The 26,513-nt window shown below is 41.3% G+C and overlaps 1 protein-coding gene across 1 annotated transcript in view; it reads left to right on the plus strand.

Moving 5' to 3' along the window:
* Nucleotides 1–16,656: 16,656 nt before the first annotated feature.
* Nucleotides 16,657–26,513, plus strand: part of T265_02662 (hypothetical protein) — a gene marked incomplete at both ends in the record, with an annotated part of 57,738 nt that continues 47,881 nt past the window's right edge. Inside the window, one exon of the mRNA XM_009166964.1 lies at nt 16,657–16,863. The remainder of the gene's footprint in view (nt 16,864–26,513) is intronic.

Here is a 26,513-nt window from a genome sequence, read left to right on the forward strand (position 1 = left end):
GTATTGCAGTGAGTTCTCCAGTGGGTTCACTCCTCAGAGAGGTTTTTATGGGATGCCTCGGAAACCATCAATCCCACCTAAGTACGGAAAATACACTCTTCTGCAGGCGATAATTAAATCACGGACTAGTCATTATCGTTATCACCCCCTCCACAGATTGTGAAGAATTTTATTCAGTTGCACCGTCGATCCAAATGGAATGGTAACCACTTTTCCCATTTTCGTGAAGTGTGTCAGCCAGTGACACCACGGGGTCGAATGAAAGGTCGGTTTATCGGAACTGAAAACGAACAGGGTATTGCACGGTCATTTGACTTGCTGTGTGCACACCATTTTCCGGCTACCACGTCAGACGACGCCAACGGACGCAGATACCCTGTTTCTCGGGCTTTTTCATTGCACGGGAGCATACTTACCAAATTGGAACTGCTCTGTTCTATGTTCTAGTAACCTCGGATTTTCAATTATCTCTGTTATTTTTAGAGTCTCTTGGATTGGTTTTGCAATCACCTCCATAATGGTGATATGTAATGCCAGCGTTGAGGCTATTTCTAATTTTTTTATCACATTAATGTGTCATCATTAACACAAAGATCAAACAACACAACATCGACAGCGTACTTTTCTGCCATAAAACCCTCATTTGTTTAACTGTGGTTGGGAAAGGGACTCAATGCTGACCTATCACAATCATTTAGAAATGCCTGCACCAATAGACGCTCGTTTTGATAATCTCAACAGGAAGAGACAACAAGAACATCACTTGACAAGCATTGGCAGCCATATCTTTCGGCATCTCCAACCGAGTCCAAGGGATCAAGCTCATCTCTTCCTGGGTGTAGGGTCGCGTTGACATCGCCCAGACCTTTCGACATAGAGTTCAACTCCCTTTACGGGACTAGAAAGGCCAACCACTTGTCCAATTGCCCCACTCTGAACCAGATAAGGGCAAACGATGTATCGTCATTCGCAATACATGGCCTAATCAAAGTGGCCTCAGGTGCTGGATAAGTTCCATAATTGATGACCCCGGTGCACAACCGACCATTTGTCCTATATTTTTTTCACCGTGTATTCGGTGACACTAGCCTACACAAGCTATGATTCTGATACAACGGTTTTCAAAGACCAGGAGAAGTACGGGATATTCTTCACAGACTCAACTCAGAGAACGCGATCACAGTCTTAGCAATTCGTGCATTCGCCTCACCTATCTTGTATGATTTTATCCCTTGAAAAACTTCAGTGGAAGCAGTAAAAATTGGGTGGTTTTGCTACCTTTTCCAGTTAGTGTGTTCATCTCTTTCATGCTACCACAAACTTGTGACATCGCCATAGCTGTATTTTTTCCTCCATTTCTTTTCTTTTTAAAAATTATTTTTTGGACTAACCGACCTCTTAAGTTGTTGTTCAGTGAAGATGGTTTGACCCGCAACATTTTAATAAAACACCTCACTTAACGACATTGTTATTTTGTAACTGGTGCCTCCGATCTTTCTGAGTGCTGCATAAAGAAACTCTTTGGAGCCGTCCAACACACTTTTCATGTTGAGATCTTATTTCACATGAAAATTTGCTTGTGATGATTTAGGTCTACATTGTATCGTGTGCGAAATATGTTCACGTCCAACATCCCAACACCTTCCACTTAGAGAGCCGACTATCTATGATAAACCCATGATTTTTGATACCGTTGCATCCACTTGTCTAAGGAGCACTGAAATTTTACCACCTGGTGGTTCATTAAGCTTGACTTGGCTTGTCAACATTTCACCAAGGAGATTGTGTTGATTTTCTGAACCGAACATCGTGAATCGATGTTTAGTCTCATCGCCGCATCGTTACACACTAGACAATCTGGTCTGTCTTGTCCCATAAACATTTTTTTAACTTAGTCATTTGAGAAGCAAGTTGAGCGGGTGTAGATCAGATAAATAGATTGTCTGGGTGTGAGTTGGTCGGATTTTGCTGCGTCCCCTAGGAACAGTTATATGTGGACACTGGTTAAGTGAACTCATTTCAAACTTTATGCTAAAGGCCTAAATGAATGTCGCATTGTCAATTCCTTTGATTTCAGAGTCATGTACGGATCCGACAATCAGATGCATGCTCTCATTTGGTTCAAAACTTCTTGAGGACAGTCCGTCACTCAGTTTTTAGTTAATGTTATTTCAGGACAAAAAATTCTTTGAAGCTGTGCATTTCTACTCACAACGCACTTCATCAGGTGAGGAAGCGCTTGCAACCATATTTCCCAGCCCACCAAACAAAATAAAAGCTATCATTACAGACACTATGGTCATAGAAGAACAATAAAAAACGAAAAGATGGAGAGTACAAATCATTCACACACCACATTTCATTATTACCGACCAATTTCTGTGAGATCAGTTTGAAAAACTTGTGCGCATGGCAAAATTCAGCACTTTGGACCGGAAATACCTCAAAAGAAATCTGTCTTCTAGAATGAAGCGGGCTTTTAAGCGTCTAGAAAAGATGAGATACAAAGCTACTTCTGAGCAAAGCATCAATAAATTCCACGAGAACTGTCCGATTAAGCCGATAGCCTGACGCTTTCATCCGGTCACCCGGAAAACATAATCGCCCGCCGTAAAGTTTGAGCTTCTCGCGTTCCGTAACAGCACACAGTAAGGCAACAAAGGACACAGCGACTTTGAGACAATAGGTCACCTTACCAATTTTTTCTTACAGTTTTTCTTTGTAGATAAGGGTTAATTACCTAATAGTTTGATGGAATTCATCTGCAAACTTGTAGCTGAAGTCTGAATTAGGAATATCACCTGAACAAACAAACACTACTGAGATCCCTTTCAAAAACGGGAAATTATGTAGCTGAACAGAATAGTTTATTTCTTCATTACATTATTATGCTTTGTGTCCAAAATATTAGGGTATTTCGTGCCCAGATCATTTGCATAAAATGTGGCTTAACTATGGAACGTCACAATGAGGAAGATGACAATGGTGTGCGACCTGATATTCTTGCAACCTAATAAAGAGTCAATAGTTTTTATCACATCCGAACACATTTCGGTGGCAAAAATGAAGTTGTTTGCCCTGATTGTGATCAAATTTTAGAAACCTATCGACCTTGTAATTAATTAACGAATCGCGAAGCGAACCACGAGGAAGGTTTGTACTATTTTAGTACCTGATAACATTTCCAGCAAAATGTACGCTGAAACTAAAACATGTGATACTGAAGCTCTGTGCCCATTTAGAGCAGCAAAGACACAAATGACGTATTCCATTGCGACTCATCGAATTTATTGTACTCTAGCCTACTGTAAGCCCCTAGATTTGTGGGTACGTTAAAGTTGGTTATGGACAAAGGGATACTGTTTAGCTTAGGGAAAACTTAGGGCAAGCCTGGATGGGTTCGCGGATGGCGTAAACGATACTTCTGAAGGTACCATCATGTCAGGTAACAGACTAATCCGGTGATTTCATCACAACCGGTCGTGTTCTTTTGCTTATACTCCTGAAAATTTCAGAAAAGTCCTAACTCTTCAATGTGCTTTGGACGTACGATGTGATTGCATTTAAGTAGACTACTTATGTATTGATGGGCGTTTACCTATTCACCTGTTAATCTTGTACCCCCTGTAAATCTATTCATCTATCTGGTCTATCTGGTCTAGCTAGTCTATCTATCTAGCTAGTCTATCTATCTATCTATCTATCTATCTAACTACCTATCTATCTATGGACAAAGGGATACTGTTTAGCTTAGGGAAAACTTAGGGCAAGCCTGGATGGGTTCGCGGATGGCGTAAACGATACTTCTGAAGGTACCATCATGTCAGGTAACAGACTAATCCGGTGATTTCATCACAACCGGTCGTGTTCTTTTGCTTATACTCCTGAAAATTTCAGAAAAGTCCTAACTCTTCAATGTGCTTTGGACGTACGATGTGATTGCATTTAAGTAGACTACTTATGTATTGATGGGCGTTTACCTATTCACCTGTTAATCTTGTACCCCCTGTAAATCTATTCATCTATCTGGTCTATCTGGTCTAGCTAGTCTATCTATCTAGCTAGTCTATCTATCTATCTATCTATCTATCTAGCTATCTATCTATCTATCTAAAATTAGCGATGAAATCAGTATGTTCATACAACTATTTTCAAGCTCACTAGAAGATACTTGGACGACACTAGAATTAGTGACACTAATGGCGACCCAATAAATGGATGTCAAATGGAGGGAATCCAGGAACAAGCGTTTAGGTGTAGGAAGCTCCACTTTTGATCTGTTATTCAACTTTATCTGATTGGATTTCAAAGATGAATATTTTCGATTAGATCGCTAAATAATTTGTTACTGAAAAGCCGGATTCATCTGGATATTTCGAATATTGACTGCGTTTCGGTGTAACAGCATTCCCGTACATTGCCCTCATGACCAAACGTTTCGTTTTTTATCGAAATAAAGTTGAACTGATTCAAATTGAGAACATCCGGGATGGCAACCAGCAGCCACTAAAATACAATTTAATCTCCCAATTCTATCGTTTCCGGTTAAGGCGGAAACGTGAATGTGATCCACACTAGTTGAAAGTCGAATTATCACTGGCAACCAGGCATTGGTTGTACTACGAAAAAGGTTTCCCTAACGCTTGGAAGGAACACCGTGTATTGGCGACCGCGTCATCGAAAGATGGCCACAACCCATTTTGGGATGTTCACTATCCCAATATCAAATAGTTTATGGTCAATAAATAAGTAAAAGAAATAAGGCCAATAGAAGTGCGCAGATGTTAACCCACTTTGACTGTCTTGAGCGGTTAGTTTCTGGTTAGGTTTTGTCGGTGCAATATGCGTTTTTTGCTGTGGAAGCTACTAAATTTCCGGGACAACTGCGATTGATTTCATTACTTATAACAAGCAGAGGCAATTTTTCTCAGTCGATTCAGCAAATTGTTCTCAATTCTGAATAAGTTTGTAAATTAAATCTCTATGCAAAATAAGCGGAGATTGCTCATTATATGAGCAATTTGTCGTGACGGGATTCTCACAGACAATGTATCTCATTTAAATATCTCCTGTCTTGCTGTGTATGTGAAGTAACCGGTGTAATGAAACTGAAGGGTTTGATTCCATCTTCAATAATTCCTCAAAAGCTATGTGGAATACTGAATTTTTGTCGGCCGTTTGCCGGCTTTTGTGAGAGGTTTATTTTTATTGGTTCGTCTAAAAAATGGAACCGGGTATTTATATCTTATACCCGCATGAAGGCCACGGCGTCAGACTTTGTTCCCGAGACTGGGTATCCTGGGTGGAATGACAGCTCATATTAACTCCCCTCTTCCATGCAGATAAATCAGAAGCTATCACATTCCCCCAAGCGGTCACAAACTTGGGTTCATGGAACACTGGAACATTGCTCGGTTGACCAAGCAACCAGATCGGCCTTGTTCTAAGGTGCTTCGCTTCGGCTGCCATGAAGCTTAGGGGATTCGGAATCGACGTCTGCGCCTCTTTTTTGGTTCATAAATGAAATCCGCATACATATTCTCTTTCAACCTCATCCGAAGCCTGCTCGAAGGATCATGAGCGAAAGTGAGGACAAATCGACTGACTTCAAGTAATTTTGAAATTTTTACTGACTTAAGACGAGGGTGTGGGTCTGTTTAATCTCCATCCACAACCGTGATGGACGCTGGCGTATGTTGTGGGTATCGATTAAACGGATATCTGTACAATATTGGACGTTTCGGGGCGAGAAGTCTGGTTCATTAGACCAAGGTGTAAATTTTCATCGTTGCATTGGCCGAACTGTAACGCCCAGCTGAGAAGTTTATAATCACTGCTTTGCAGTTTGGCCTGCGTATCCACTGGAGCAGGCTATGGTACGTGCCATCCTACGATTAATGGAGCTGCCAACCAGACACTAAGGGGATTCGTGGATAATCCTGCAGACCTATGCTACGTTTGGAGACATTGCTTGGTGTTTAGCCGTCGAACGTGACCTGACAATAAACGCGGAACCATGTTTAGAACCATGTTTAGGTCCAAAAGGTCATTTTGAACAGAGGGGCTTCATATCTTTTAAGTTATATGACCTCTCAACACGGAACTATGCCCAAATGACTGGTGTTTTGACAATCACAGTGGGTGATTAGACTCTTAGGGGACAACCAATTACGGAGCGTACACGACCAGACAAAAGTTCGTACCTGAGCGGGCATCTAAAATGCGAGTTGGCTCATTCCAGAAGCACGCTGGTATTTTGTCAGGCTTTCTTTCACAGGCCCCAAATCTCACCTGTGGCTGCAATGGAACAAACGATGAGAACTCTAAATTTCCGGACCGTCACTTGTCTACTGGCGTTTGGAACGGAAAATTCGCCCGTTAAACATCTTCACTATGTGATAATAAAGTGGGTTAGATGGTGTTAGCAACATTTCAAACCTTCAATAACGCCCGAATACTATAGCGCATTCGTAATGCGTCAAACAGAACGTACTATACCTAGGACGCTTCCCATAGATCTTTCGCCGGTTTCTGTAAAAATGAAAGTAAAGCAGGTTGTTGTGTGTATTCTGGAGTGCGTGCTAGCCACTACTAACTAATCTTCAGTCACACAGCGCGACCACTGAGTCGTAAATCAACCAGGACTTTCTCAAAACGCCGCCGCACAACAGCTTGGAAGCATTCAAAATGTATGATCCGCTATGTTCATTCTAATTCTGCTTGGTCATATAACGAATGCTCTCGGACACATAGTACCTCTGAACCTAAATGCGACACATCTTCTGATCCGGCTTGATAGTTTTGGCTAACTTGTTGCCACTGTTATGCCAAGCAAATGTGCTTTCACAGTGGAACAAGCCTCCTGATGACATCTTCTGTGGTATTGTGGATACAGTCGCATACCCTTCCGAAAAGCCTTGTACCGAGTCTCCTGAGTAACCCATTGCAGGAGAGTAGGAAATATGTCTACTAAGGTATCTACCAGGTTCACTACTAATGGGCACAGCGTGTCGTGTTTTTCAGCGGAAATAACCGTTATTCTAGTTTGTACAGTAGCTGAAATATGGACGGTAGACACACACCTGTTGGGATTTTGTGGTAAACCATCGGTTGGTTTCAGTTCACTGTGCATTTGCATCAGGAAGATATCTTCATTATATCAAGTGGAACAAAATAAGAAGTGAATAAGGAAATGAGGAAACAATCTGTAAAATAAAGTAAGTTTAGTTGAGAAATGATTAACCAGGCACACAAAAATTACGAACTCACATTTCAATCCAACTGGCTCACATTCCTGTTGGTGCCTGCTGTAGGCGACAGTAATTTCTGAGAAAGATTTCATCTTGTCAGTGAATCCGGGCTATTCTGAAAACCGGACAAACACTAGACGGCTGTTTCGGTCTTGTTGAAAGTCATCAGAAGGAGATTACGGAACCCGCGATCTGCTGGCCACTGGTTGAAGACTTAGCCGTTCGACCCCGCTGGTCAGCGGGGTGGTGGACTCACTTAAACAGGACACAGGGTCATTAATCCTCTAGCGACGGAAACCGAATAATGTGTTCACTTATCGACTGGTTCCTGGAGTGGGTCCTTCTCCAAAATAAGTTTTATTCATTTTGTGAAATTATTTTACACCTGAGCGACTTAGAGACTGATGGTGGTATGAAGAGATTCGGTCGTTTTCGATAGAAATTTCTTTCTGTCAGTGAAGCCAATCTATGCCGAAAAGCAATATCAATTTGTCTAAACATAACCCATCGCCTATAAAATTACTGACACTTTTCGACAACCCGCGACCAATTTGATCCTTCTTGAGGCTCATCAAGTGGGCGCGTTTCCTATCGTAATCGAGAGGTTCACTCGAATCCGGTTTAATCTCCACTCAAAATCAAATCATTGTGCAAGTGTGACTATTTGTCCACGTCATAGGTTTGTCTCAGGGACTGCAACGCTGAAGTTGTTTAAGCGAAGACAAATGCACATCAGAACGTGCCTCGAATTAAACATAAGACAGACACCACTTGTCGTTCTTACTCCTACGCCAACCCATCACAGTGACCTGATGATACCCCGATGCTTATTGGCCTGACAACGTATGTCTGGTGCTGGCTAACAGCCTGGGCCACGCGCTTGCCTACTTATGTAGCATAGATGCGCACGCACGCGTGGACGACGTAGTCAGTTTCTATGTTTCGCTGCATGAGGCCCGTTTGTCAACCTTCTCAGGCGGACTATTTGCAATTTCACTCACTCACCCAGTCAAAGGAAGAAAGTAAATCTAGGTCTTCCTAATCTTCTTTTGAAGCGCACGTCATCATTTACGTGGATATGATGCTTATGTTACAGAGGGGTTACCGTTAACAAGAACTCAGATGAAACGTTCATAATGGAGGTTGTCTGAGTCAGTCAGTGGAATATTCAACCACCACCAACCGTTTATCTCCGGATGGAATTAGATTCACGTAAAAGGAAAATGATAGAAAAAACCACCACCAAATAGCGGGTTTTTGGAACTAACTAAGACAGAACGTGTCTTCATTGGTATATCACCCATGTGGTAGGTATATGTTACCAAAAATAGAGCTGTGTTTTTTGCCTCATTGCATGTGGATAGTTAAAAGATGAAGAATAAAACCATGAGATAGGGGTGAAGGTGAAAATGATGACTCAATATGTCGGAAAAGCGGCAGACACCATGCAATTTAGTCGACCTGGGGCTTGGAGGCTACAGCAATTTCGGAGAAGAACAGAGGAGAGAGTGGTCAGAATCAAGATGTTTTAAAGAACAAGGGTAGACTATTTCATGCGGCTGCAGAAACTTGGGGTTTTGCTGGAAAATTAAAGTGGAAACACATCAATTCATCAGGTAAAGAGTGTTTCATCTTTGTAAGAGAGATAATAAACACCCGACGTGGTCCTGTAACACGGTCTTCCAAGAGGGTGCTGTAGGCACTGATCTATCGGAAACTTTGATTTGATTTGATTTGATTGATTGCCAACCCAAGACAGATGAAATGAAATAATTTATCCGAAAGCGAATTTCTGACATCGTCCTGTTTTGAGATAATGCTGGTGTGCATTTCACTTGTAGTATGACGACGAATGCCTCGAAAGAATTCATAAATCTGTGTGCTTGGGACTTCCTTGCTACTGATTTTGCAAGACCTTGATTGCAGTCAGGAATGACGTGGTTCGAAGTGCCGATGCAAACTTCAGGTCACTGTTCTGGACCAAGCCATCGTACGATTTAGGATACACTCGCAAGCAGTAAATTCGTCCGTATTTCTTGATTCACCGGGGACCCCAAACGTGAGAGTCCAACCACCCTTCAAGGAATTCTGAAAGGAACCATATGCATTTCGAACCGACAACCTTTGATAAGAAATATAGAAAAGCCGCTGAGAGACCATGGAACTCGAAAAGTCTCTCATTATTCTATGGCGGTTTCTCTAGAATTACCAGTTGCGAACAAATACAGGACAGGTTCACAAAGCTCAACTCCCTATGTTTTTGCAACCCTGAAAAACAAAAGGCGTCAAAAGGCATCGTTTTGCGTTTCTTGTAGTTGCAAAATAAGCAAACTACCGTACCCTCGCGAACTGCATCATTGAGTGATGCAATGAATATTGATTGCGGTGGTCCCCAATTACCGAAACAGCTGCAGTGACGCACCGAGGAAAAATGAGAGACATCTGTTACCAATTTGGCTGTCTAAAAATCAGGGTAATGGAGTCGCTGCTATTGATGTGCGATTATTCGAGAATTTAGCAACAACGGGACGGCACATTCAAGATCCCTCGGCTTGCTTCAGGATGTTAGCTGCAACCCCGCGGAGTTGTTGCAGCATGCGAGCCTGATATCAAATTGAATATCGGTCCATCATGATGGATAATTTGAAACGGTGTGCCAATGCGGCCCTGACGATTGCGCTGTTTCATTGAAAATCTGGAATGATGACGAGGAATAATGACTCTTCGATCGTGAAAATACGCGGTAGGGTCATTATAAAAATTAAGGAGCCTCAGATTTTGAATAGCTTTATTCAGACGAGAATTAGACTGAGTTAAATTGGTGGAATTTTCCAAGCTCTCATTGGATGTCTGTAATGTGACAGTACGCAAAGAAAAAAAAATTGAAGAGTGAGTTCACTTTTTTTTAGGAAAGCCATGTGGAGAAAGCACTGACTGTAGCTCGCATGAATTAGGGAAACTGGTAGAACTTGTTCCCAACACTGAATTGTGGACTGTCCAAAAGAACTGGTTCAAGGATCCAATACACCGAGTATTCGGTGATATGCTCAATCTTTAAATTACGCTGTTCACAAAAGCACAAGTAAGGAAATCGATTCCAGTTACTTTCATACGAACATCAGCCCAATGCAGCAGCATGACTCGTTACTAAACAAGATAGATGTAGAAATGGGAATTCCCCTCAGCCCAATTCCAAACTCAGAATCAGCTAACTTTTGAAAAATCGGATGATTATCTTAAAGTCCATAACAATAGGAACTTTATAAGGCCGTATAGGAGTGCAATTAAACTAGTTGTTTTTGAGATTATGTGAAATGCGTTCAATCTGTCAGATGATGAAGATATTCTTTTGATGTAGCCGCTTTCCAGTGCATCCCAAAACCCTCGAACTATCATCAAGTGGCTTTAACTCAGGTGTATCACTGGCAACCGTGACAAGTTGATGTAACCATAAATGAGAGTTGCCCTACCATTGTCCCTTTGATACAGAACAGTTTACACTCGTAGTCGTTACAAGCTAGATTTCAGTCAACAAAAGCAATCTCAAATATGTAGTGTCGGTGGAATCAAGAGCAAAAATGCAGAAGTGCCTAAACATCTATTCACATGGCTCTTGTTTAGTAAAGGCTGATGAAAGTAGAACTGAAATAACAAACAGTGAGAGGTGGATAAAAATTATGGTTTAATTTTCCACTGAAACTACGGGGGCTATAAAGATTTTATGTTCCGGGCTTCATTTGGTGGATGTCGTAAGAGTGATTGACAATAAAATGAGTCAAATTATTCCAACTGTCTTGCTGCATCAAGAAAAATGCTCCATCACCAACGAATGGGATAAGGTTGACATGCAAGCACACGACTTTCCTTCAGGTAAATGCTTTATCCACCATTTTTACAGCACTGAATTAACATTAATGTCCGTAGTCGCAATAAATGTCAAACTAGAGGACCGGATTTTGCATTCCAGACGCAGTATGGGCAGAGTGAATTTTTCGGCAAATGCAACAAGCTCGCTCATAAAATAGGGATGAGTAAGGATTAGCCATAGTTTCTTGCTTTTTTATATTACCGAACAGTGGGACTTTCAGATCAGTCGGAATATGAATCCCACTTTAGGATCATTTCAGAAGAGCTTGGTAAACAATCGGTAGTTTTTATTTGGGCAACGTTTCGCTTTTGACACAAAAGCTTCATCAGGCCCACTTTAGGATATTAATTGGGCTCTCACATATCAACGACAGTGAAATTCGTGCTTAACCACATTTTGGGTTAAGAGTAGCATGAAGTTCTCGAGAAATACATTCATTTGAAAATCAATTTTGTTTCCACGAGAGACTCGATTGATTCTCTCTTTTATGAAATTCTACAATGTGTGCTGCACACAGGCCGCCTCACGTTCCAGTTGGCACGATATTCAAGATATCACAGTATATTTTCATAGAGGAAACTGCTCCCAATTCAGCTGAAAACACTTCGACACCACACGACCGATTTCGATTTTCTTGGGGCTCACCAAATAGGCGCAGTCCCCTAGTTTCCGTCAACCTAATGTTCTACTTGAACCCGAATGGAATTTTTTTGAGAAATACATATTCAGTTGTAGAATATCATAAACGAGAGATTCAGTTAAGTCTCTGGCGAAAAACAAATTGATTTGTAAATGAGTGTATTTTTCTCGAAAACAGTCCAATTTGGGTTCAACTAGAACATAAGGTTGACGGAAACTCGGGGACTGCACCTACCTGATGAGCCCCAAGAAGGGCAAAACTGGTCGTGGGCTGTCGAAGAGTTTTCAGCAACCATGTGAGTAGTTTCCTTCATGAAAAAGTAGCGTGATGTTATTGAACGTGGATTTGTTGTAAAGTCATTCTTGACATCGTTTTCGAGAAAGTTTGGTGACAATCGGTAGATTTATTGCTGGGCAACGTTTCGCTTTTGACACAAAAGCTTCGTCAGGCCAAAGGTCACAGCATCCCTCCTACACAACTTTCTTAGCACTAACTCACCCACACAGACTAATAGAAGGTCCAAACGAATTTCAAGAGGAACCATCAATGAACCGAACCAGAAGAACTAGACCCTAGGCAGGACCCAAACACATGTAGGTTTCCCCACCGACCCAACACTTGTTTAACCACTCTAACACACTAAACCCCTCGGCCGACATCCAACAGAGGTTTAGCATAACTTAGCTGATTGGTTCTCCTTCCGCTTTAAATCTCGATCAACCTCGGAACCTAGTCACTTGGCCTGACGAAGCTTTTGTGTCAAAAGCGAAACGTTGCCCAGCAATAAATCTACCGATTGTCACCGAACTTTTTCGAAAACGATGACTACCCAATCGGTTTCAAGTATTTTCCACGTGATTGATCATTCTTGACATCTTTTGGAAGCTTGCAGCTACCAAGATGTCCTGACAATACCATGGGATGTTGACGTGAAGACGAGGGTTTCTGGCTTCTCCTGTGATAGCCACTTGCAATCGCAGAAATCCTGGCTGACGTGGAGGCTACTTGTGACCATTAGACTGAGGGTTGGGTTGCGCCGTTTGAAACGGCGCACGCAACGGAAAATCTCTAGCCATACTTCGGTGAGTTGTTATATCCTTATTTGGAGTATACAGACTATGAACCATGCCACTGCATGTCCTAAAGGAAAAGAGCACAACTCCACGTCTTAGATGGCAGCTTTGAATCAGAATGAACATTTCAGTCACCAGTGCAGCTGACAATAATGGTCCATGTTTTATCTGGACCAAATCGATCAATTTATCCGCTCCTTATCCTTTGAGCAAACACTCCTGACAGCAGAATATCACTGACATTTTATGTATTCCTTATCGTAATCCATCTAGTACCCTTGGGAAGATCCTCAAGATAGAAACATTTGCACCAAAGAGAAACAGATGCATGGAATGTTTTTCACGACCAACCACTTTGAACAAACAAGCCTTCCAGAGGCGAAAACTTCGACCCCCCAAAACTGATGATGTGCTTTCTAAGGGAATTGTCGCTTTCCGGTGACAGTTTATTAACTGACTGTAACTTCAAATAGTTAGTATCTCAAGCAGTCAGTTACCCGGCACACTAGTGGACGAGAAAGTTAATGCAGCTGAGGGAAAGGATCAAACAAGACGGCCGTTAAGTGCCCTTCGAATTTTCAGTAACCATCGTTTTCGTTCTCGTGTTGGAGTTCGCATTTGTAATAATTTAGCGTCATTATTGGTTTATGAACAATTTAGACCTAGATAATACGGACTGAAAACCAAGATCCAACGTGCCTGTGTAAATCATAAGGTTGTAGTACTATTGATTAAATGAAAAATTCTACCCAATTCTCATGGGAGTGGTTGGCAACTACACCCGAATACAAATGAAATTTACTAATTTAGTGCAGTAATCATGCAGTTCTGCTCTTAGTATCCATCACTTCGCGAAGAGACATTTCAATCGATGAAACATTCCGAAAGTTCCCAGTGTGTTCTCAGTGGGCGCAGCGCTGAAGCACGTTTGGTCATTAGCAATAAATTTGAGCAAATTATCAGTCTGCTTCGGTTGTCCGGTCTTCTGTCTAGTAGGTTGCTATGACGATTACACGGGCTAATGAGTTAGAAAGCAGAAAATTCGGTTCACTTTTCCATTATCATGAAGGTTCTCAATGACGAAAGTAATCATGCTCGAAGAAGTTTTATTTCGGAGATTTAGTAAGAAACTAGCCGAATAAGTTTTCTTTCACTTTCGTACACTCGATTACCATTGTCTTGAGTGTTTCTCATACGTCTGTATTAATTTGCACAGTCGATAACAAAGGTTAGATATCCGTGGGTCGTATTCAAAACGGTTTAGGCACTTGAGAATAGTAAAATCACTAAATGCCTGTAAATGTTGGATTTAATATCAATACTTATATGGACAAAAAGAACCGGGAACAGCCCCTGGAAGCAAAGTAGCACATACAAGAATGGGCTTGATCGTGACTGGGCATGGTCCGGTCACACATGTGATGTTTACACGATAAGTGATAGCCATAATATTCCTCAACCTGTCTGGAAAATAAGCATCGCTAGTGTAATCAGATCCGTTGTTGATTCGGTTCGCCTTCGAATAATCCGATTCATTACTGCAAGCGAAATTTTGGCCACGCCTCCCCGGAGGCGCGTGGAAATATTTCCGTTTGCTTTGCCTACCCGATAGGCCTGACTGTAAAATGACGCCACAGGGCAACTCAGACTGTTTAGTACACCATTCGTGAACGGGAAACTGAATCAGAATTATATGACTTCAGCTTGGCAACTTGATAGGCGATAAGGTCTTGTATTTCTCCATGAAATACATGAAGCAAACGTGGCCACACAAAAAAACTTAACGACGTTCACTGAACACGACCAGCAGCAAATGCGACGGGCTGATTCTCATTCAGCCTTCACTGCATGTGACCATAAAATACACATAGAAATTTGGAGATAATATGGTGAGGAGCGCGCGCGAAAATATCTGTTACGTGACATAACAGTATTCAACCACCCAAAGTTATCACCCTGCCTAAGGGAAGTTCAGTTAATTCCGGTCATGTTGTCTCAGAACCCCGACGAACAGCTAAGGTAGGCTTTCTTGTGCTGGCTTGTTTCATGACTATCTGTTCTGGTTTAAGACCGAATTCCTACTCAGTTTGGTAGTCACGTGATTTTAAAAGTTGGTACGCCTTAGAACTTGTACCTTACTGATAACCACTATCACCATCAGCGTCATCGTCGAAAAACAAAACATCATTGTTTGACGCTGATTTTCTGTTGCCGTGCATTTTCGGTAATCTTTTTGAGAGCCCAGTACCTGGCTAACCGGTTAAGCTTAAAAAAGCGTGAAACCGATAGAGAGCCGCTGAGAAGTTGTCAGCAACATAATGGGTATTATTCTGCCAAGGAAAAAAAACAGAAACCTTTGTCGTAACATGGCGGGAATGAACAATCAATTTGCCCAGCCTGCTGGTCTTTTCATTTACCGATTTCTTGGTGACCCTGTCTACAGTTTATTAACAACTCGTAGTAGAAATGATGAAGCTGGAACAAACAGAGTATTCTGAAAATTCTTGACTCTTCTTAGGCCGGATTTTTTACAAATTCATAAAAGTCGACCGTTTTGTGTGAAGTTTTTCGGAAGTGCCATGATCCTTCGGATCCCAGATGAGTATAAAATGAATTCCCTAACCCAACTTCACTTTTGGCTTGATATGGAGAGTATCCACGTTCTCATCTCCGATTGAAGTTTCCTCTCATTTTTATGGTATTATGTGATTGAGCTTTACTGATATTTAAATTGTATAAAATCTTACCACAGTTCTGTCTTTGGTACTCAGCTTCTAAGCTACAATTCTACCACGAAATCAGAAGTGATTTAACCCTACGTGTTATTGGATATGAGATGACACAACGCAGTGAGATATCCAAAGAGAAATTAAGATCCGGAACAAAATCTCACTCATATTTGCGGCCATCTTGTGTGAACAGAACTCGGGAAATATGGGGATGTTTGGAACTCAGGTGTTTTCAATGCGGCATGGCTTCGGAACCGTGTTAAAATCAAAAGTTTCCAATCGTTGTCGGGGAGCAGCCAATGCATCTAGTTGTCTATTAAAGCAATCCTACAAGTCTATGTCGGGTACTTCATTCTTACAGACGCCAGAATCCCCTTTATGTTTATGTGTATTTATGTATGTATGTATCAGAATCCACTCAAACCCACACTGATGATGTCATCTCGATTGGTGATGAAACGTTTGTAACCTAACTGCCAAACTCGGCGGAGAGACCAGCAACCAAAGTATTAGGCATTTTGGAAACCGATGTTTTCAACAAGCTGAGTAAACAAAAATATCTGCACTGTGTACTTTTTGAATGAGGAATTTTGCATCGATCGGCTATTACTGAGGGCATCTCATTAGTAAAAAAAATTGGTACCGGAGGAAATCGTTCTTGTGCGTGAACTGTTCAAATTACAGAGGATCCTTCTAAAGAGGACTGATATGCACGATAGAGTCGTATCTTTTAGCAGCCTTCTGCAAATCATCCAAACTTGTCTTGATTTTCAAGTTGTCTTCTCAAACTGGTCCATTACCGCCCTGTGTGTGTATGTGCACACAAGTACCCGGGTGCACTCGGCTATTCAGCGTATGTACAATCACATCGGCCTATCAGGGACGGACACTGTGGGTATGGCCGCACACACACGCGGTCGAGTTGCTGATTTCCGAAACGCTCCAACAGCATGGACGCTTCATGCATGCGCGCAAACAAATAGATTGACACACAGGTAGATGGGACCGAATGGATAAGCCGGAGGACCATAGTGTGATGAATTTAACTATCCCCACCACGTGGACACCCTAAAACAACCAAGAAGCCACTTCAGCATTGAGTTTGTGATGGAACCGGCATGTACCGGTTATTGATGACACCGGTTTGGTGAGAAATGTTCCCGGTAAACCTTCTCGAGGTCTGAGGGACGCATTCCATCATCCTGGCTACCTGTAGTGTACGCGGCAAAGTACAGAACACAAACTTTTTTTGCCCTGCATGAACTGTTGGAATTACCTCGCATCCTGCTAATTGCCTTTTTCGGTGAGTCCTGGCTGTGAGAATTTAACACCCATCTATTTTCCTGTCCCGAGGGAAGCATGAGAAAACAGCCACGTGTAACTTATTTTTCCCCAGAAGTGAAGAAATATATCCCGATCAAATAAACAACCCTGGTATAATAAAAATATGTTCCATAACCTGGTTGGTTATAAACAAACCCGTTGGATCCCATGACGATGTTGTTGAGGATAAATGTGGACATGAGCTTAAGGCCTATGACCAAACCCTTTTTCGCTGTTTCTCTATAGAGGGTACTGAGGTTTGAAGATTAATCCAACTAGATGTGTTGACAACTTTTGGTCATTTTGAGTTGCCAGTGTCAGGTAAGCTGTCAAGATGAATCGTTATCAAGTTGTTCTAACGTTACTGGTCGTGTATTTTCTTCATGATATCGGACAGCATTCCATATGTATGCGAGAAGCACATATTTACATGTAAATTTCTTTGATTTAACATTGCCCGTTGATATTTATTAAAACGGGGTCACCAAAAGATGGAATTTATTCAGGGGAATGCTATAAGAACAGTGGTCACTCCGCGTTTACAGAAAGTAAAATATGCGAAACAAAGAGCGTGGGGCTGTGCACCTGGCAGCCTGCAGCATCATCGGATTCGAGGTCAGGTCTGAGATGGCGTGCGAAAAGTTTGGATTTCATACATCCTCCATGCGATGACTGGGGCCATCACCTAGCAGAGGCGGTTTTGACGTACGAAGACAAGAACTGCGGTGAACGTCATAGTCCAAAGCTTGGATATGGATAAAAATAGACCACATACAAACCAATTCTTCCATATCGACGACTGAGACTCATTCACTCCGTCTACTGTATTTATCATTTGTGACTTACGGCCAAACATGTTTTTTGCATGGTTCATCCGTTGTCACCTAATGATATGAACCATCCCAGCTAGCAGACAACCTTGCGCAGTTATTGCAGTGTGCTGCGAAAAGTTGTTTTTGGTTCTTAATTGTAGAGAAATATCAGTATAATTGGCCGATACACATGCAAGTTGACGCCGTCGATTATTGTAAGTAATTGATAAATGTTACTTATTGTGAAAAATCAACGGGAAATGGAAGTGGACAACCAAGGCTAGCCAGAAAAGGGGACTGATACCTCTCTTAAGTTGTCATTATATACACAATTCCGGACTGCGTGAAGGGAATATGGTACAACCAAGGCCGTGTGAAATTGAAGCCACCCAGCTACTTTTAGTGCAGCGGCCTAAACCAAAAGAATGAAGAACTAACAGTGGTGTGATATCTGTTAAGTGACTGAGTTATTTTCTTCAACACACGTTAAAAACACATTGAAGCTCTATCAGCACCATCGATTTCATCCTTTGTTATCTAATGCTATCTAACCCAACTTTTTAAAGCGTGGTTTTAAGATGGTCACCTGTTGAGTTTGCTATTATTTTCGATTTGGAACGCAGCGAAGCTCAAAATATCACTTTGGGTACACAGAGCTCACATTTGAGGCACTATTAAGGCTACCGAACTGATCTACTCGATGCCTGTCTTTGTTATTGACAGATACAACCAGTGTTCCAACGTTCCTGGTTCTTTTGATGTATTATTTCCTTGATGTTATCAACACGATACTGTCTTAAACAATCTTCATTCTGCCGTCTTCGGTAGGCAGGAGACGTTTACATTTCACGGAGCAAATGAACTAAACGATGAGTGAATTGTAACAGAACGTGTCCTAGTTGAACGCTTCAGTTAATACGGAGAAAAGGCTCCGTGTGACGATACCACAGGAAAGTTGGTAGGAGCGCTTGGGAAACTAAAAGGGCTCCTCAGTATGCGTCTAATGTTCAGGAGTTTCCAGAAATCTCTCCCAGCTGCTCCTCACTTGACATATGAACGTGAGGATGGTCCCATGGCTGAATGAAGTGTGGTGGAGCACAGAATCCAGTCAAGAGGGGTCTCTCACATATGAAATCACGAGAAGGTTTTGCACTTAGTTTTGAAGTGACACTGGTAGCGTCTCACACCGTTCCAAGTTGTCGAATGATCTTTTAAAAGCTTCGTTTATATTCAGTCAAAATTATTAAACATTCAGAGGAAAGGGATACCATTTTGCTGGCTGTTTGTCTTAAGTCGAAAACTAATGAAGTAAAAATAGCATGGCAATAAAAAAACTTTACACGACATATTCCAAAACGTGCTATATTGATCTATGGAGCATCTCAAATGATTGCATACTTTAACCATAAATGGTAATATTCAGCGTGCTGAACACATGAAGCTGCCTTTGTAACTATCCAAAAGGAACATGGGACCGACCAAATTTTTTTATTTTCAAAGGAGTTGCCTCTGTGGAACTCATTAAGTGAAGGCATTAGGATATACATTAACTGAGCGTTGTCTTCTAAAAGAGCCTTCAGGTTTAAATACCTTGATGTTATTCCAAACCGGTTAACTGAAAAATATATCTAGGAAGATCGTTAATGCTTTCTTTGTCGTATTCGCACTTTGGAAATTAGTAGCCTGCAATGTTTTCGGCCGTAGTTTACCCCATCTACAGCATCAGTTTTGTACGCAGATCATCTGTGCACAAAACAAGTTATCAACTTCTGAACGAAGCTCACATTTTTACAGACAAAGTTTGGTTATCTGTTTGTTTCCCCTCATCTCTGGGGGCAAGAATTATCCGGTGTCAAGTAGACTAAATTGGCGTATGACTAGTCGGGAAGGCACCAGTTTCATTATTGTACGATTCATGTTTCGGCGTGGCCTCTGGTACGGCCTGGTTGGACAAGTATTCAAAAGCAAGGTCCGTGATTCTCAAAACCAAAGATTTTGGTTAACTTGTCTTGGTCCAATACATTTTCCCTCGTCCTAGCATTTGCAATTCCAAAAACTATCTGCCAACATCTTGAGTGCAACCAGGGGATACAAGCATCTGTACCACCTAGAACCTTATTCATTTTTAAGCCCGTTAACAGGTGCTCTCTTACGCAATGCAGTACAGGGTTACACAAACCGCCGCACCAGGATTAGGTCCAACAAAACTGTGACTATTCATGTCCACTTTCCTCTTAGTCAACATAAATCTAACGGTTCTTCCAAATAGTGATGAAATTCTTTATCCTGTTGTAGTGTATTAAGTTTCCTCAGTGTACCAACTACTGAAAAATTTGTGGCAGCCAAACATATGGGAAAATACGTATGATTAAATTTTAACAGTTTACTTGGTTTAGCACGTGTTCTCACCACAAAACCAACTACTGGGTTCGCAATGCACACAAACCTCTACAGACTCATTATTCACTTTCAATGAAGGCCATATGCAACTTTCATTACTTTATTAACACAGACTAAAGAAAACTCTATGGTTGGAACCGCAGAGACGTCATAATAAGTGACTGGTTCCAAACGACTATCGAACGCTTCTGTTGTTTATTTACACATAACAGGAATGTGACGTTTCTGGTGTTTGGAATTTTTTCAGTACGCGGGCTTGACACCCTACATTTACCATACAGTCATGTCATATCACACCTAATAATCTCAGACCATTTTCCAATGACCCATTTGTTCACATTTTGAGAAGACGAAAGGCGTACTACTTGTCCGAAGATTGCCGCAATAGAATGTGAAAATGTATACATACTCGACTGAAAACGGCGATATATCGATCATCGTACCAGCTGGAACGACCTTTATGCATCACATTAGGAATAACATAAACGAGCGATTCCTTACTCTACTGTGAAAGCCCGGTTGATGTGCAAATGAGTGTATTTTTCAATACGCTATTCCATACACTATTACTTGTCTATTTTTACCAGGAAAATCAGTCGTCAAAGTTGCGGGCTGTGGACCTATATGTAGACAAGAGGGAATGCCTTTCTCCCGAGAGCCATTAAAGCTAAATACCCTTTGAACACCAGTTTCATATCAAAAACGCATTCCGATACACGGATTCCCTGCTTCGCTGGTCCATTGCCTTTTATCCATGACTGGATATTACTCGCCAAAAATGCACCTAGGTTTTCAGCCGTAGTATGCATGTGTCTGACCGGTCATTTCATTACTGAATTAGGGGTTTCTGGACTGACTAAAACGCCAGACATGTTGTACAGCACTACTCCATGAGGTCATTTTTTGATAGCGGTGTTTTTCCGTAGTAATTTACCATCAACAAGGCTAGCACAGCATCCCTTCTGTACTGAGGTACTGAAGGTTCATTTTTTACCTGTGTTTTGGCAGTTTCCATGATGGTTGCCTGAAATTACTCATTTTTACGAAATAATTACGTAAGATTCAGATCCTTGTTTATCGTGATTAACTATTACTGATACAGTATGGTGAACCTGTGTACTCGTCTTCATCGTATACTGAAGTTACTTCTGTCTGGCAAAAAATGGATATAAAACACATCATGGACCACCGTGAAAACAGAACCAATAATTATGTTTGGTACTGATGAACTGGTTTTTGTGCCTTGTTTTGTTTAGTCGGCCGCGCATAACAAAAAAATGTTCTAACGTATGGTATGGTATGGTATTGTACAAATATCCTAGACTAAATTAGTCGCTATGTTAGCATTCCTCCAGCGGACGTGGGTGGATGGTGTATAGAATATGCTTGTGACAAACTGCTCGAAATGGCACTTTGATAATAAATAACGTTTGGTGGCCTATGGCATTCTTATCGACCTGTTTTGTTTAGAGCTGGCAAGTAGAAAATGCCTCTTCTTAGGCAGTTGAGACTAAGATTCTTCGAGTTAGGGGTAAAGTTAAAGAAAGATTCATATCTTCGCAATCACTGTCTATTGATAGAGTGTACAGTCTCAGATTAAGTGCCGCAGTCCATTTACTAGAATAATTACTGTTTTCTTTTTGTGCCGCCTGTTCAACTGTTCTTCAGTGTCCACCTGTTTTCTAATATTTTTGAGCCTCTTAGTGAGCTCCCGTTCACGTATAGACATATGCATGGCTGATGAATTGTGTGTATTGAAGTGTATGTATAGTCGCACCAGCGACTCAAGTACTAGGATAGAGGATCGATTGATAAATCGAGCGACATCGCTTTGCAGCATCAGTTTATCATCTAGGTGCTGAATGGTACTTAGGTGGGAGAACCGATGTCCTACGTCAATCTGAGTTGAACCGATTGAGTGGAAGGCACGACAAACACGTTTTGCCGCACTAAAACTACAGGCTGTGATTTACGCTACGGTTACATAGAGTATCTAGCGAACTACTCAAATAGGGTAGCCGAGGTAGAACATTTCCTAATCTGTCCATAAAGTGTCCACGTCATTTCCGAATTGTCTGTGTGCATTTTGGGACAACAGGACTAAATTCTATTTTCGCATTTTCGCACTTCTCGTACAGTAACGAACAGTTTGACAGTAATAATCAAGCAAGAGTTCTTCATGAAACATGAGTAATGTGTCAAATGCAAGAGCAAGCTACAGTTTTTCACTTTTCCAACGTTTCTAGCATAAAAGTAGCGTAATTAAACAGACCATTCTGAAGCGTCTTACTGTGCGAAGATCCAAAGCCTACTTGAATGCCCATCCTCCCATTAGGGAGTTCTCTTTCAAGACTAAGAAAACGTAAGGTTGGGTAAAATGAGTCATGGATGTTGAGCACTATAACGCAAAAAACACAGAACGTGATCCGGCTAACTGTCAATCTTCAAACAAAGCGTTCCTGAATCCCAGGTATGAGTTTATCTGTTATATACTTGATTAACCACATGAATCAGCAAACAACCATCGAGTTGTTCACAGTGCTGAAGTTGGAACAGCAGAAACATAGCCGGGGAATTTTGCGAGTTCTGATGCCTGAGCGTCTCGTGGTGTTATCAATCAACTGTCAATCTGTGGTCCACTGAGTCTGTGACAATTCCACGGATGGGATGAATTTGTATGTCACGTCATATGTACATACATAGTTGTGCCGGTTGGTTAGCTGTGTGGCAGATATAAATTCATCTCAGTGAGAGAAAGTTTTACGAACTGATTACTGAAAAAAACGTCAGAACTAAAGTGGAAAAAGAAGAGGTGGTTAGTTGGTAGATTGACTTCGGGGTGCGCTACCGACGTTCGATAACCAGCTGTATTTTTTCGTTGGTATTTAGAAAGTAGTTTGACGATAGAGGTTTTTCTCTTTTTTGGGTTGAAGTATGTGGTAGACCTGAACAGTGAGGGGACAGTACTACTCATGAGGTTCCGAATGCTCTTCAAAGACCCTACATTCCGCCAAAATTCACAGTGATGTCTCTACAATCCTTCCGATGAAACGCAAGGAGGAGTTATCCAGCACATTTATTTAATAACAAACTTTACAAATGGGAGGTACACCCAAATTTAGCTGGGTCAAAACAAAATTAGGGTGCTAAAGAGTGTATTTTGCTAACAGAAGGGTGCCGCTTGCTAAATCCTGAATAAAAAGCCCGGAGTATTTTTCCGGTAAGACTTATACTTTTATAAGGACTTTATACGAAATTTAGGGCTTTTGATGCATGCTTTTTTGTTGTTGGATACGTTCACGTCCGACGTAGAAGCCATATACAGATACATGGATTTGCGTCTTCCTCAAGTTTGTTTACATCAGCAATACCCGTGGTCAATTTAAATCAGCAGAATGCACACTAAAATACACATATAGATATATTTCAGGATCTGTTGGATATGAATTAGTAGATACTGAGCACCAGCTGGATTCAAATCGGCTATATCATAATCTTGATTTCGGTTTTAATTGTATTGTTTTCCGCTTTGTGGCACAATCGATTTTGTCAGCCACGGTAGCGTGTATTTGGATGCAAGACGTTCGAGAAAATCAGATCGCAGCCTTTTAGAGTGTTTTTGTTTAGCAGAAACATACGAATATGGGTAAACAAATCGGGTTCTATTGATTTCTGAATTTATGAACCAGGTAGTTGTCTTTGTGTGATAGCCGGAGAAACATATCGTTTTGGTAGCTCTGAGTATTTGATTATTTTAATTTTTAACACTAAATGAACACAGACAAATTTCCTCAAAATGAACGTTGCACCGAGTCAATCTTGACGGCTGTTTTTATTTTTGGTGAGAGTCCAGTCGAGTTAGGAGGGCAGCATATGGAAGAGCCTGAGGGGCAAAAGCCCAAAATGAAACGGAACCTGGGGCAGAGATATTTCCCCTGGACACTTATCAAGTTAATTTCTTGTGAACTACCTATTTACCAACTATATAACTGCCGTTTGCTGTGGTTGTGGTTAAAATGTGTGATTTCTAAGGCTAGGCGGGCCTACTCGTTGACCGGAAATAAGTACATATAGCATTAGCACTATAGACAGGCGGGGACTTCACATTCATCAAAGTACGCACCATAATCTAAACTGCTGTTTGTAGTTCGTTTTTGTGAAAAAAATGCTTTTAAGTGAAGGCAACCAAAAGGTTACCTCAGGAGACAAAGCCTCAACAGGGTAACCGTCTTGTACACTAAACATTAGGTGTGTACACCCACTTGCCGACAACTACGAGCGTGACAATAGATTTCGAAATATAATAAAACATTTTGCAGTCATTAGAGCGCGGAGAATCAAATACTCATATCTCTCGGTTTGGAAGACTGAACGAATTCCGGGCCTTCGCTCTTAAGTCCTTCGTTCTACGTTATTCCAGACTCCGTAAAATCCTAAAAAGCCAGATTTTTATTTCGGTATATCGCAGTGGACAGACATACTTGAACTATCACTGTCTATGTAACTATGTAACTATGCAACCTCAAACAGAGACAAATAGCAACACAAGAAATTCTATATTTATATTGGAAAAGAAGAGTCATGTTGCTTACGATGCTTGTGAATATGTTCAACTGTTCTGAGAAAAACATGCTTAAGGATGGAAAGTGCTACATGTATGCAATGTATGCCCTGAGGCCAAGTAAAAAATATCGGGAATTAATCATAAATTCACTCGTTAACATGTGAAATGTTGTTGGAAATGGTTCTACGTAGGGCTGTGTGGATCAATTAAATAAGAAGCGGTCCAGGTTTCATTTTTCTCACTTATCTCTACTGAATTTGAGTTGGCGTGGATTACCATTAGCTTATCAGTGAAAACATCGTCTATACCTCAGTTGAACTTCACAAAGTTCTGGCGGTCAGTGTGAATATTGGGTCAGCATCAAAAGACATAGATTGTGGGATCCTCTGAGTTTATTCCGGTCAAGAAATTCTTTCACTAAAAGGTTAAAGAAAACAGGGTCTTAGTAACGTGATGCAGGTGCCTGCTGTAAGGGTTTTCGTACAATTTCAATCTGGTGATGTTGGCGGAACTCATACGCTAAAAGAAAGATTAATCCTTCCTGTGGCACAATTCAGATAGGCACAGAAGACCGGATATTGACATAGCACACACGGAAATAGACATTTTTTGGCTTGATAGTGTGCACCGACAAAACGATAGTGGTATCACCTGAGGCACATTCTACCTGCCTGTTCTGTCTGGTTCCACTAGCAGAAGGGAAAGGCTCTTTTCGGATCTCTTTGGATCCAATGCTAGCAAATCATCCCATTAGCTAACTTGTAACTCAAAAAAGAAACACAACCACTGAGTTGTCGTTTGATTGAGTAGGGCAATATATATTCATTCTCAGTAAGGAATATATGATAACCGTTTTTCCTCCGGTTCGCACCAATGTCAATTACGTTGTTAAATCAGAATGGACCAGAGGACAAAATTTTCACTTTGCCAACCTTCAGACAAAGAAGGGTAACTTCAAGAAAAAGCAACCGTTGAAAATTCAATGTGTTTACTGCAATCGGGGAACTTATTTTCGTCTGGCTGTTTAGGTGTACATAGTAAGTTAAATTGCAGAGTGTTGTAGGTGGTTCAGCTTCCCTAACAACCTACACCGGAGAGGAACAAACAAAACTTGAATACTAAAGCCCTGCTTGTAGAAATCGCGTTCAAACGGTGAGAAATTAATCTTTGGAAGAATAAGATATGCTATTAGGTAAATTATATGGTAGCTAACCACTGAATGAATCCAAGTTTCAGCCCCCCTTGTCATTTCACTTTGAGGTTCTCTGTGTACCCATCTATGTACGCGTGTAGAGGATGTAGGTTTTGTCACTCAACGCAACGTTTTCCAGGCGCTTTATTTTGGAAAACTGTGGTGAACACGAGTAGTGGTTGGAAGTGGGCTGTTTCAAGCTGTGTGAGCTGTGTTGGGTCAGTCCAATTCATGCCATAGACACTGAACACGTGTTTATGTTCCTATCCCGGATACCTGTGCACCGATTACGGCAGCTAAGATTATGACGATTATCGACCGGAGAAGCCATTGACTGATGACCCTAATGTGATGTAGCTGAATGTAGCAAGGCAGATAGAAATGTTGAAACTCTTTAGTTATCTACATCAGGTATATTACTTTTGACAAAGAACTGGTTGACGATGTAGTTTACATCATTCCAGCAAACACATTTAGAAGGGCTGAAACCTTTATTGGCAGAATGTGTTTCGCACGTCCCCAAGCGTTGGCAGTCCCATTAATCAATCCTGCCACACTAACCGATATCGATATAGCGGCTAGTTCTCTTTGATGTACGAATATAATTTTAACCGAGAGCTACGACCACCACTGCTTCATTGATGACGTGACCTTGACTGTGG

The sequence above is a fragment of the Opisthorchis viverrini genome (genome assembly GCF_000715545.1).
Source record: "Opisthorchis viverrini unplaced genomic scaffold opera_v5_34, whole genome shotgun sequence".
Classification (NCBI taxonomy): domain Eukaryota; kingdom Metazoa; phylum Platyhelminthes; class Trematoda; order Opisthorchiida; family Opisthorchiidae; genus Opisthorchis; species Opisthorchis viverrini.